This window comes from Carassius auratus, chromosome 27 (genome assembly GCF_003368295.1).
Source record: "Carassius auratus strain Wakin chromosome 27, ASM336829v1, whole genome shotgun sequence".
Classification (NCBI taxonomy): domain Eukaryota; kingdom Metazoa; phylum Chordata; class Actinopteri; order Cypriniformes; family Cyprinidae; genus Carassius; species Carassius auratus.
In genome coordinates this window covers 23121301-23135565 of record NC_039269.1, presented here as the reverse complement: position 1 = coordinate 23135565, position 14265 = coordinate 23121301, and the positions used below count along the sequence as shown (strand labels likewise).

Sequence of the window (14265 nt, the reverse complement as noted above, 5' to 3'; positions counted from 1 at the left end):
CACGTGATCCTTCAGAAATCATTCTAATATGCTGAATTTTTATTTTTGTATATTTTTTTTTACTGTCACTTTTGATAAATTTAATGATTTAATAAGAAAAAAATGACCCCAAATGTTATAACTAACATATATGCATATAAAAGCATAGACTTTCTTTTGCAGGATATTTCAAACTATCCAATCAGATGTGATCTAGAATGAGCAAGTCCCGCCCCCAAGACCACCTGTAACCAACTAGTAAGCAGTGATGTAACTAAAGCCTAATAGCTATTAAAATAACAACAACAAAAAACAGGGACAAGTCCATCAATATGTTTGGCTCAAACTTTTGGTTTGTAATACATCAAGTGATTTTGTGGGGTTTTAAACCTTAGATTTTAAGTAATTAAATCCCATTATAATTCTCTGGTCCACTCTGGACACTCACTTCACCCTCAGCTTCCTCCTTGGCAATTGCACTCACTCTTCAAAATCAACCATCCAAATTGAAAGCTTTCCCAGACAACGCTGTGCACACAGCAGGAGCAGACAGAAAATGGCTGCTCACGTGTGAATGTGTACCTATGAGCACCGGCACACAGCCTTTCAACACAACCACATCAGGCACAACTGTGAACACATCTGCTATGTATGGAAGAGAGAGCGCTCAATCAGAAAACCTGAACAGTACGATCTGAAAACAAAAGCCAGTCGTAGGTGAAGTAGGAAAAGTATCGATAACTGCTCAATTTTTTCATCAGATTTGGTGACCTGATGCAGATGCTTTTCATTTCTAGGTCAAACCGATGACTTCCTTACCAGTAAGATCATGCAAAACAGACCAGAACATCAACAAATGTCAGTCCCAGCTGCTGGTGTTGGTGTGTGTGGGTTCAGATGGATTGCATGTTTTTTTGACAATAATCAAATCCATCTGCCTCTGATTAATAGTGTCCTGATATCAAACATAAATCAAAATAAACAAAAAACACAAAATGTCACAGTGCTGTGATGTAAACACACAAACATTTGGTCTAGCACGTTTTTTACATTGTGTTGCAAATTATTAAGCATTACTTATAATGGGCTGAATGTTACATATCAATACTGGTTTTTGTTCTGTGTGCTATCTGTGTGTTTACCTCTGCTAAAATGTCTTATGATTTCATAACTGTCCATGAGTTAAATTATAGCATAATTTGGCTATTATTACAAATAAAAACCAAGTAATTCTTGTTCTTTTTTGGGAATATAAAAATGTAATAAATAGGATCATGCGACACTGAATAATGGCTGGTTAAAAGCTGAGCTTTGACGTCAAAGGAATAACCTACGTTTTAAAATATTTTGAAATTGCAATACTATTTCACAATATTACTGTGTTATGCATTTTCTGATCCTTTCAAAAACACTGAAAAATCTTGCCGACCTTCAACTTTTTAAAAGTAGTGTGATAAAATACACTGCATCCCCAGCAAGCCTTTTCATGTTTTGCTATGAGAAATTCTCTGCATACAATAATCACTTAACAGAATCTGAATGTTCACTATTCGAAGTAAACACCACTTCACCACTGACTTGCCCTGGCAACATTTTCAAAGAAAAAAGCAAATAAATATCTCCTTTTATGTCATTATACAGAATAATCATGTAATATTCATGCAATTTTGATCATAATCAGCTTGCATACAAGGCATATATCATTAAAATCAAGCACACTGTTAGCTTTCTTTGATGCTGAGTTTTTCTTGGAATATTGAAAATTGACATTTTATTCAGCGCTGTTTATTATACTGTATGTAGAGAACTTCTCATAACAAAACATACAAATGCTTGCTGGAACAGGATTGTGCACTAAGAATTGGCTGTGCCTTGTAAGCACAATAAATCAACTAGGGGAGCTGTTATAGGATGCATTAATCTAAATGAACATGTAATGAGTACACTGATTTTTGACTCACAATCATATTTCAAATTAAAAGGAAATGGCAAAACTCTTAGCATGCTGAATAGACCATACATAATCTAACTGGCATAATGCTGTGTGTTCAGTGGAAAAAGAAAGAAAACGAAAAGGCATTACTTAGAAATAAGTCAAAAAGCCTAATTGTATGGAGTCACATGATCGCTACAATCACTCCAAGGCCGCAGTTACCTCAGAAACAGACCTGCGCTGCTCAGTGAATATTTACTGTAATTTTACTAAAACGCCCCGCACAATGGCCCCGGCTCTGTCCGATCGGCTCAAGACGGTAAACAGAAAAATCCCGTAACACAACCTCAATTTCATTGTCAAACGCTAAACAAATTGAACAGTGGAAGAGCCGGAGCCATTGTTGGCCACAAGCGGTTATATCCCATTTCATTTCCTCAGTGGCGCTTTTTCATTTAAAGTGACAAAAGCTACATTTTTTGAATAACATACTTGATTGTGCTTCCCCACTGACTTTTGTCTGAAACCACTGAGGTGAATGCAGACATTTGAAGCCTTTCCACTGGCGTAGCTGCGGATATCAAATAGCTGAAAAGGAGAAATTGACATTAATTGATTAAATTTGTGAAATATTCATAATGAATGTCACTGAAAGCTCTACAACAACCTGGGCTCGCAGCCACACATGTCTGAATGCCTAATTTGTCTATGACATCATGCTTGAGCCCGCTAACAGGCTCCCGTTTCCATAGAGATATCAATCCATTATGACAGTCTCTCACCAAGAAGGCAACCGTGAGGCTTACAGTTGATCATATCGGTGATGCGGCACACGGCAACTAATTCTTCTCAAGAAGCTTTACGCTGATTATTCAGGGTGGTTTGGGGCGGCAAACCACTCGGCTGATATTTCTTATTGGATGTGCATTAACATACAGCTCTATATGTTCTAAAGTTTTATGATAAAACAAAATAAATATTCAAGCATTGGTTATGCAGATTTTTCTTTCATTGTGAGCATGTGTTTGCTGAATGTGTAGGTTCATATAAGATGATGTAAGCGATTGCACCCAATGGAATTACTGCATCGTCTATCCTTAGGGATTATACAGGCTACAACCCATAGCAACAATCTCTACAAAAACAGACCCCAGAAATCAGGACTAGAGAACCTCAGTCCCAACATCTGACCAAATTTGAAGTAATCAGATTTGTTTTACACCATGCAATCTCACAACCTCTTAATCTTGTTTTATGCATTAAACATCTCATTCAAGAGATCAGCTCTGCTTTTGCATTTTCATCCCCTTTATATCCTATTAAGACAATGGCCATATGCTTTTGAAAATGGTTTACTCTCCTCAGATTTTTTTTTTTTCCAGTGGGATTCAGAAGACTTCCTCCCATGATCTGATCACCCAGTGAAACACCAGATGTTCCAGAAAAATCTACCAACACTCAGAGGACACGAAGGTGTTCGACTGATGCTGCCATTGGCGGGAATCACAGCTGCAATCCCAGATTAGTCATGTGATCCCCCAGGATACTAAAGTATCGAAATGCACAAACAAAAGGCACATATTGTGTTTACACTCACACCCACATTCACACACCCAACAGCATTTTCAGTGTAAACTCAGACTTGATTAGCTACTAGAATTAATGAGACAGAGAAATGAGGGCGATGCATTAAAAACTAACATTTGGAATATAAATATTTATCATGTGAAACCATTCAAACTAATTTCTTAATCTTACAAAGCATATTAGTTATATAACTTACATGCCAGGGGGATGGTAAGATAAAGGAAAACAAATATTTTTACAGCTTCATTAATCACGCAGACATTAATCAGTTCTTTGTATTCTGACTGCGGACAGATTTGTTTATTTATCGTCTCGACACACGACTGACAACGTTGGGAATGAAACAGCAATAAAATGCAGAGCACACTGCAAGATTAAAATGTTCAATAAGGTCTTAAAGGAAACTAATCTCTTTTTCTGTAAGGCTGGCACACTGGGAGATGACGTTATGCGCTCCTGCACAAAGCACCGAAATGGGACTGGAGATAATGCGTCTTTTATATTGCAATCGGTATATTAATTTAACCGTGTCTTTGCTGTACCTGTAAACATTTCTAGTTGACTAGAATTGCATGACGCGTGTATTATATAAGTCATTTCGAAATACATAAACAAGAGTGACCAGTAAAAGACTAAACTTAGTTATGCCCTCACTCACATGGCATTCAAGAGCTAATTAACTATCAGCAAAAGTCTTGGCGGAGACTGTATAGTTTTTCAAGACATGTCTCCTTGCCCAAAATGTCAATGATACATTGAGAAGCAGCGCAAATGTGAGGCAATTAAAATGCTCCTCGGATCATGTTCTCAAAGGACAGCTGAGCGTGACATCGATGATAAAGAGTAATTATGTGAGGCTCGCTGTGATCAAACAGGCACCATTGCTTATTAGGGCTTTTCTTCTCCATAGTCTCTGGGTGTAATGTTTGAGTGCATTTAATTTTTTCAGTGGCCACCTCTCCCCCTCTTTATTTTTGTTAAATAGAAGTACATAACAGCATATAAAAGGTAAACCCTATTCGCATTAAGAACTAAAATCGGAACAGTTATCCCTTTGGCTTCCATTTCGGTCTCTGGTTGAAAAAAAGTGCAGAAAAAAAGCTTTTGGTTTAGTTCTTTTCTAACTTGCTGATAAAAAAAAATGTTTGTTTACACATCACTGCATGATTAACTGTTCAAATCTGTCATGAAAGGAACTGCTGATGATTTGTGGTGTGTCGGGGAAATGACAGAAAACATATATTCACAATTCCGCAGTACGCCTGGAAAATGCATCATGGGATATCAGTATAAGGCTTGGATTTTTCAAGCGTGGCATGAGGACATTGCTGCCATGCCTGTGTAGCTCTGGGTAGAAACGGCTGGCTCAGTAAGAGTCCTGACCTAGTATGGGATTAATGACTGCTGCCGGAGAGAGTTGACATTGCTGAAAGCTGTGTTTACTAGTGTTATCTATGTACAAGAACAGCAGTGGAAAATTAATACACCCACTGATTTCTCCGAGACAAAAGCGGTGTGTTGCTCCTTAAGGATGAAGAAAGCGAATCGAACGGATATCTATATCCTTGCCAACGTTAATGGGTCATGTCAGCCCATTTGGTGTGTTTGGCTATGTAAAGCTAATTGCAACATTCACTTGTTTGCTTCAGATAATAAGTTCACCGACACGCTGGGACCCTCTATAATTGGCCACTGAGTGGTGCCAAAGAGGACCCCTACTGGTCAAACAATGACAAGGGGCACTTAAGACATCGCAATAGTACAAAATAGTTCAATTATCTTATTTGAGAGATGTGAAAACCTGAACAAAATAGTTTAATTCTTACCATTGCTAATATAACCTCTCATAATATGACTGTGACAACTGCAACATCAATTTGGGGTTTCCATAAAATCAAATAAGTATTAATCTGGGGATAAGAAGTCATATAAATTCTAATTAAATTAATTAGTTTCCCTAAGAAAAAAGTAATATTACACTCATTACAGTTTCATATTACAGTACATCACCAAATTATTTCAGTTAACCTAACCTAACCCTAACCCTATATATATATATATATATACAGTCTTGTTCAAAATAATAGCAGTACAATGTGACTAACCAGAATAATCAAGGTTTTTAGTATATTTTTTATTGCTACGTGGCAAACAAGTTACCAGTAGGTTCAGTAGATTCTCAGAAAACAAATGAGACCCAGCATTCATGATATGCACGCTCTTAAGGCTGTGCAATTGGGCAATTAGTTGAATTAGTTGAAAGGGGTGTGTTCAAAAAAATAGCAGTGTGGCATTCAATCACTGAGGTCATCAATTTTGTGAAGAAACAGGTGTGAATCAGGTGGCCCCTATTTAAGGATGAAGCCAGCACTTGTTGAACATGCATTTGAAAGCTGAGGAAAATGGGTCGTTCAAGACATTGTTCAGAAGAACAGCGTACTTTGATTAAAAAGTTGATTAGAGAGGGGAAAACCTATAAAGAGGTGCAAAAAATGATAGGCTGTTCAGCTAAAATGATCTCCAATGCCTTAAAATGGAGAGCAAAACCAGAGAGACGTGGAAGAAAACGGAAGACAACCATCAAAATGGATAGAAGAATAACCAGAATGGCAAAGGCTCAGCCAATGATCACCTCCAGGATGATCAAAGACAGTCTGGAGTTACCTGTAAGTACTGTGACAGTTAGAAGACGTCTGTGTGAAGCTAATCTATTTTCAAGAATCCCCCGCAAAGTCCCTCTGTTAAAAAAAAGGCATGTGCAGAAGAGGTTACAATTTGCCAAAGAACACATCAACTGGCCTAAAGAGAAATGGAGGAACATTTTGTGGACTGATGAGAGTAAACTTGTTCTTTTTGGGTCCAAGGGCCACAGGCAGTTTGTGAGATGACCCCCAAACTCTGAATTCAAGCCACAGTACACAGTGAAGACAGTGAAGCATGGAGGTGCAAGCATCATGATATGGGCATGTTTCTCCTACTATGGTGTTGGGCCTATTTATCGCATACCAGGGATCATGGATCAGTTTGCATATGTTAAAATACTTGAAGAGGTCATGTTGCCCTATGCTGAAGAGGACATGCCCTTGAAATGGTTGTTTCAACAAGACAATGACCCAAAACACACTAGTAAACGGGCAAAGTCTCGGTTCCAAACCAACAAAATTAATGTTATGGAGTGGCCAGCCCAATCTCCAGACCTTAATCCAATTGAGAACTTGTGGGGTGATATCAAAAATGCTGTTTCTGAAGCAAAACCAAGAAATGTGAATGAATTGTGGAATGTTGTTAAAGAATCATGGAGTGGAATAACAGCTGAGAGGTGCCACAAGTTGGTTGACTCCATGCCACACAGATGTCAAGCAGTTTTAAAAAACTGTGGTCATACAACTAAATATTAGTTTAGTGATTCACAGGATTGCTAAATCCCAGAAAAAAAAATGTTTGTACAAAATAGTTTTGAGTTTGTACAGTCAAAGGTAGACACTGCTATTTTTTTGAACACACCCCTTTCAACTAATTGCCCAATTGCACAGCCTTAAGAGTGTGCATATCATGAATGCTGGGTCTTGTTTGTTTTCTGACAATCTACTGAACCTACTGGTAACTTGTTTGCCACGTAGCAATAAAAAATATACTAAAAACCTTGATTATTCTGGTTAGTCACATTGTACTGCTATTATTTTGAACAAGACTGTATATATATATATATATATATATATATATATATATATATATATATATATATATATATATATACACACACACATATATGACATAACCTGAAAACAAGTTAGCACTTTTGCAAATCTGGTCCAATCCTGAATGTTTTGTTGTTGTTGTTTTTTGTTAAATTCCTAAATTATGTTCTGTTTTGCAAGGTATTTTCATATTTAATGTATGGAATAAAAATACAATCACATAGAATAAAAAAATATTTTAAGTAACAGTGACAAACAACAAACTACATTATCATTATTTTTAATAATTCATATTTTAATTTGAGATAATAGCATCATCTATGGAAAGTACACCTTTGTTCTGCCTTTCTCTCTATAAACTTATATAAAACTCTATAAAACCAATTTGCCACATAGCTGCTTATCCATTTTTGCATTTAATTGATATGGATTTAATTATGATTTAAATTAAATAATTGTATTATATAAGGAGAAAGAGACAATATTGTGCTGCAAAAGACATGAAACAACTGTGACAACAGTCAAGACAGCTGTCCAGTTGAACGGCCACTAAAAAAAGCAATTGTGGACTGAATGCCACAATTGATAAATCGGAATAAAGAATTCCATCGAATAATAACAAGCAACTTCATGGCCCAGTTTGTGATAATAGCACCATATTCACACAAAGGCTATTTGACGTCAAGATAAACCTCTGAAAATAATCATAAAAAAAAAAGATAATTCAGATAAACCAATTGCATAAATAATCTCACCATTCTCATCCAAATTATGCAAGATATTTTAAATTATTCAATTTATAAAGCAAACTATTGCTGGTTAGGTTGGGAACTTTAAATCATTCTTCACACACACAAAAAAAAAATACAATAGCATTTGCAAAAACAACACTAACCTTCCTTTTGAATTTATTCTGGTTGGCAAATCTAAAAATAGATAGCCAGGGCCCTACTGTCTCTCATATTTCATATTTCATGTGTCAGTGGATTCCTTAATCACAAGTGCAAATGCTCAGTGAGCACAGCTTGTCTCTCCCCACTCCAGGTCTGTATAATCCATGCAGTCAGGTAGGAATGTATTTTTGCCCTCCTATCAAGTCTTTTCTGGAGCACTGACAGTGTGTGCATAAGCAAGGCAGCTCCCCGGTGCATTGGCAGTGCACATATAAGAAGATGTTTCCACGGTACACTGGCTAAATGAAGTTGAAGAAAGATCACTCACTCAAGCACTTGATCTTTCTACAAAGCAATGCTGGGAAAAGACGCTGCCCACTAACAATAAGACAACTTAACGCACATGGGAATTTAGCAAGAGGAGGCTATTTGACTTCCAGATCAAATCTAAAGGATTCTGGTTGCTCATAATCGCAAAATAAACAAAGACTGCAAAATGAACAAATCAATTTGTTGCCATTATAATCCTACTTGTACATAAAGTCTTAAAGCTTCCGCTAGAAAAAAAGTTTTTCACTATAACGTACAAAACAACTGGCCTGACCACAAGACGGACAGTGTAACAATATTAGATCATTATTAACTCAATACTAAAGTCCTCTGAGGTCCTTTTTTCATGACAATCAATAACTGTGAAGCAAGATGGCACAGTGTGATATAAGATGTGAATGTAGTACTGGTTGATTTATCCAGAAATTCAGAAAGCCATGTACTGAAATAGCTAAATATTTTAAATCAACTACTGTAAACAAAACGGTTTGATTTCCAGCATGCAGTACAGTATTTTAAATAACTTTTAAATAAGTTCCCACTGGTTCCAGTGTGTTAATACATTAACTAAAAATGAGTGATCTAATTGTTACAGTGTTGATTAATCTTAGTTATTACACGGCTCTGTGGAATACTTGATTCTGATTGGTCAGTCGCGACATTCCGAGGTATGTTATCCCTCAATAAAAACCAGTAAATGCTGATAACACAGGCTCATCCGGGTAACTGAAGTCGGTGCTGTATTCTTGCTAGGAACAGTTTTTCTTTGCGCTTGTTTAGCTAATAATCGGGGTCCCGATCACCCTGTCGGCGGTTATTCTGCGATAACAACCGGCTGGATGTACATGATCACTTACTTAATAAAATACAACTATTCATTATTTCTTCATGTTAGCTCAAATACATTAACATACAACTTTGATTTTAATAATGTATTACTAAACTTTGTAATTATCATTAACTAAGAATAATAATTGCTTTGTAAGTATTTTGCACTGTTAATTCATGTTTACCAATGAAGCTAACTAATGTTAACAAATCAAATCTGATCACAAAGTGTCAATAATATGTAATGTCCAGTGTTATGATGGAAAATGTGCTAATCTGCATTGATTTCAGGGTGAAATTTTCTATAGTATTTAGTTGTAAAACATTACTATATCTATCTCCTAAAGTCTTGTGATATTTACTGCCATATTTTACAGTGCCTCTCTGAAGCCACTCATAGATATTGATCTTCAAATATGAGAGGACAACATCTACACATCATATTTGCGAAGTAATCTTTTTTCTTTCACATGCTTTGAGGTTAACTACTGTAGTACAGGAACAAGCTACAGATTAAATGTACACATAAAGCCTCAAATCCAGCCATGAAAGATTCATCAAATTCCAGGTCACTATTTGGCAGACCTTCTTAAAAATATAAAAGACTCTGCGCTTTCATATCCTCCTGTATGACAGCTATAACTATATATCAGCTGTAGGTGTCAGCTCAGATGACAACAATGGCAAGAGTCTGTGTCATCACCCGCTTTATCTCTGGGGTCATTATCAGAAGAGATAGGAGTCAGTCCATACCAAGTGGCTGGAGTCAAGTCTGATATTTATCAATAGGTCTATTACTTTCTCCTAAGCAGAATACTGAACAAAAAGGTTGAACAAATTATCAAAAATGTATAACTAAATATGTATGGCAAATAAAACCTACAAAATTAGTAAAATGCCCAATATAAGTATACTTATGTGCTCCATGTGCTGCACCATTTTAATAATTAATAATAATACCAGCACTCTGCACATTTTAGTGTCTTCACACCAGGTTTAACCTGTTAACTGTCACCCGTACCCTCTGTGGGAAGCCTACATTTACTTCACTATATTACAATTAAATCTAATCTTATCTTGACAAACTATATATTGTTGGAAAGGTCTAAGACTCCCAAATATATATATTTTACCAATGATTTTTGTTAAAAATGATGTAGGAAAGTAACAGATTAATTTATGACAAGAGTGCACCCTCAAAAATCTACATCATTACAGGAGTTCTGACCTTTGTTTAAAAAAAAAAAAAGAATTATTTGTTGCCTTTTTCTCTATCACATTTAGAAACCATCAGAAATTATATATCAACTGAAAACTTAAAATCTCAAAATGCATCCTTTAAAACCTATTTTCAAATCAGACATTGCATTACCATGTAAACGGTACATCAATATCATGTTAGAAAATGTTTTCATTCATGAATTATAAAATTTTTTGTTTGGATTATGCACTACACAGTCTATGTTCAAAAATGTGAGTGACAGTTGCTATTGATTGCCTGTCCATTATTCTGAATTTGGAAATGTATTGAGAAAGTCAGGTCCTAACTGTTTTCTATCTGTATTGCATTTTTGAACATGTAACATTTAGCTAAAAATGTTATAAATGTTTATGGGTGTTTTGAATGCATTTTGCACTAATTTTGATTGTATATTGCAAATAACAGGAGAGCTGCTCATCCTGGTGTTCTGTGAGAGTGTACACGACCTGTTACAAAATACATACACAGCTCCTCCATTAATCATATGCAGCCATATACGGTAGCTAGCAGGTTAATACCAGTATGCATACAATATTTCACAGTCATGCACTGTTGCTCTCTGAGAGCATGCTCTTAGTGTGGGTGCATCAGCACATTAAAATGTTGAATACCAGGGGCAGGTCTGCTGAAACCTTTCTGCACAAAAAAAAGAAAAAAAAAGAAAAAATTCCATAAGCAATGTATAATTTATGATCAACCTGAGAGTGTCCGATCCCCTGAACGATCAATATTCTCTCTCTCTCTCCATCTCCCTCTCTTTCTCTCTCTGTTGCATTATATCTCTTTTGATTTTTTTTCTGTGGGAAAGTACTTTTGTGCATTAATGTATTAGTAAATCAAACCTTTGCAGCAAACACTTCATCTCTTCTTGTTGCTGTAAAAAATAAAAAATAGATAAAAATTGCTAATATACCTACACTGTAAAATTTCCCAGTAATAACTACTAATTGCTTAACTGTAAGTCACCTTATACATGGAAAATATATCTCTCTCTATATATATATATATATGTATATATATATATATATATATATATATATATATATATATATATATATATATACCCTACACGCATATTTGTATAAATAAAAAATATAGTTATTATTAAGGGAATATGTATATTGTAGCCTAGTTAACAAAGTTAAAATAAGTATAAATTTAGTGTAAATTATTGTTAATAATATTGTTTATATGTAAAATATATCACCAGCCTTTAAATGTATGGGTAAATAGGGATTATCAGAATTCTGCAGAATTCTCTGCATGAAATATCATATTTTAGACACAATTAGGAACTGTAAAATATACAGTTTTTTAACCATACATTTATTTTAAAAATGTAAGAAAATAAAAGACATAAATGTCATAATTATCTTGTTTATGAGCTGCTTTTGCTTAAGTGAGCGCCACCAAACTATGGATAACATATACATGAATGTGCCACGTGTGGGAAAAGATATTATTCAAATAACCTTTAAATTAATAAACACTTATGAAATGATGGCATAATAGTTTCTAAACCAGCTGAATTATTGTTTATTCTTTTTCAAGACGGCCTCACCTAAACAAGTGCAGAGAGAGGCGGTCAGTCTAGCCACATACAGCCATCCCATATCCTCATTAACACACCTAAATGAATAGGCTTTATTCATCTTTAATACTCAACATCTATTTAAACAATGTCTTACAAAGGATTTTTCTGTGTTAGAAGGTCAAATATGCTAATTTTCAGCCGTAATGCTAGAAAAAATGAGGCTACACGTAGGCCACCAGTAAATCAAGAATTCAAAATGAATGGACACAAATGAAAACGGTACTTTGCAAGCCAAGCCGTTGACAGTTTGGATTTCATAACGAATCGCGAGGAACATGCTGTCAAACTAGACAAAGAAGCAGCAGTCATGTCCGTGGACTAGTGTAATCTTATAAATACATCATTGAAATTTAGGTCAATAGGGAAGTAATAGGTTTTCTGTGCTCGCGCTCCCCCTCCCATCCGTCTTGGATGGAGAATGATGCTCTCTAATGGATTCCATGTTCAGTTCCCAGCCTGCGCTCACAGCCATCTGAATACGTGCATTAAACGCGATCAAAAAAAAAACCTAAACACAAAACCAGCGACATCCACATGCTATCAAACACATACAACATGCGCTGTTAATACGCGTACCAGGGGGTTCGCAACTGTTTCGAGCGTTTTCTTGGCAGATATCGTGGTTGTAGGTGGGGAATGTGACAACTGGAAATGCATCTGGAATGACATTGCGCTTACCGAATAATGTCCAGAGGAACAACGTTTTTCTCGCTTCCCCTCCCCAATTAATGCCGACAATTCACAGCGAGCGACACACGGAAATCATTCCCAACTACTGGCATTGAACGCAGAAGAGATGTCGAGGAAAGGATAGCATCTGCTAGGTATCCTAGGAAAATGGTAAGGATAGAAGAAGACCGGGAAACTGCGGTGGGTGGCCACGGACACAGCAGCAGCAGCAGCAGCTCCTGCTTTCTCCCTCTCTCTCCTCCTCCTCTTCCCTGCTGGACCATCCCTATCCGAGCACCTTGCTGCAGTGATGACAACGCGTCCCACAGCGACATCTCGCGCTCATGTTTCAAATCGCACCTCTAAGCTCCCATTGGCACGACAGTATTAGACTTGATGACAATCAGCTAGGGGTGTAACGGTTCACAAAATTCACGGTTCGGTTCGATACGATACACTGATGTCACGGTTCGGTTCGGTACGTTTTAGATACAGAAAAATGTAAAAACATCTCAACTTTTCAGAATGCTGCAAGCGCACCGCGGGTCATGTGACAAGAACTAACCAATCAGCTTCATCCTTTCCCGTAACAACGTTGAAAACTCAGCCAAGATGAAGGAACAGCTGTTCACAGTTGTATATGGATTGCAATTTTGAAATAAATTTAGTAGCAGAGCTACTGCAAGCGATTTTTAGAGCTTGCAAATCCATTTATCATTCGCTGAAATTTCCGCGTCTCATGGAGAGAGCACGTCATTGTTGCTTAGCAAAGACAGACGCCTCATGAGCGCTTATGCCCGAGCGCTTTGGAAAGGAGGAGAAAGACGCGCTTAGCGTTTTCCACGCGTTTTTAGGCGCGATATGTGAACGGCCCCTAAGGCGCTCGCTCACTCAGCACGCGCTGAAGGCTCGTTGCAAAATGTCTAATGCATTTAACAGACCAGAAATATAAGATCCTAAAATAACCAACAGGTCTGGTGTTTGGGTGCACTTTGGATTCCCTGTAAGCTATAATACCGGTGTCTAAATGCTGCAGGGATAGTTTGTTGCGTGCATGTTTCTCCTTTTTTTCGTCTTTTCCCAGATACTGACACAATAAGGTGATGTCGGCGTAAATGAGTTGACATGTTTCAAGTATTCCCGCTGGTGTTTTTTTTTTTTTTTTGTATTCCCGCTGGTGTACCCTGTCATGTTGCAGATGCGACATACCGTTGTTTTTTTATCCACCACTCTCTTGCCATCACCATTATAGCTTAAAGGGAATCCAAAGTGCACCCAAACACCAGACCTGTTGGTTACTGGAGGATCTTCTTTTTCTAGTCTGTTAAACGCATTGGCCATTTTGCAACGAGCCTTCAGCGCGTACTGAGTGAGCGAGCGAGCGCCTGACTGAGTAGCCTAACATAAACATATAAGTTGGTGTTTTTTTCTTCTTCGGGAGTGTCAGGGGCGTTGCCTGTTACGTCGTTTGGGTTATTGGGCTACCTTGTTGA

At 36.9% G+C, this 14265-nt stretch overlaps 1 protein-coding gene across 5 annotated transcripts in view; it reads right to left on the bottom strand.

The window, feature by feature from the left end:
• LOC113045961 (catenin delta-2) overlaps positions 1-13040 on the bottom strand; it is a 79773-nt gene extending 66733 nt beyond the window's left edge. For all 5 annotated transcript variants that reach the window (XM_026206752.1, XM_026206753.1, XM_026206754.1 and 2 more), the window contains exon 1: positions 12782-13040. The gene's annotated coding sequence lies outside the window, so the exon portion shown is untranslated. The remainder of the gene's footprint in view (positions 1-12781) is intronic.
• Between the last annotated feature and the right edge of the window lie 1225 nt (positions 13041-14265).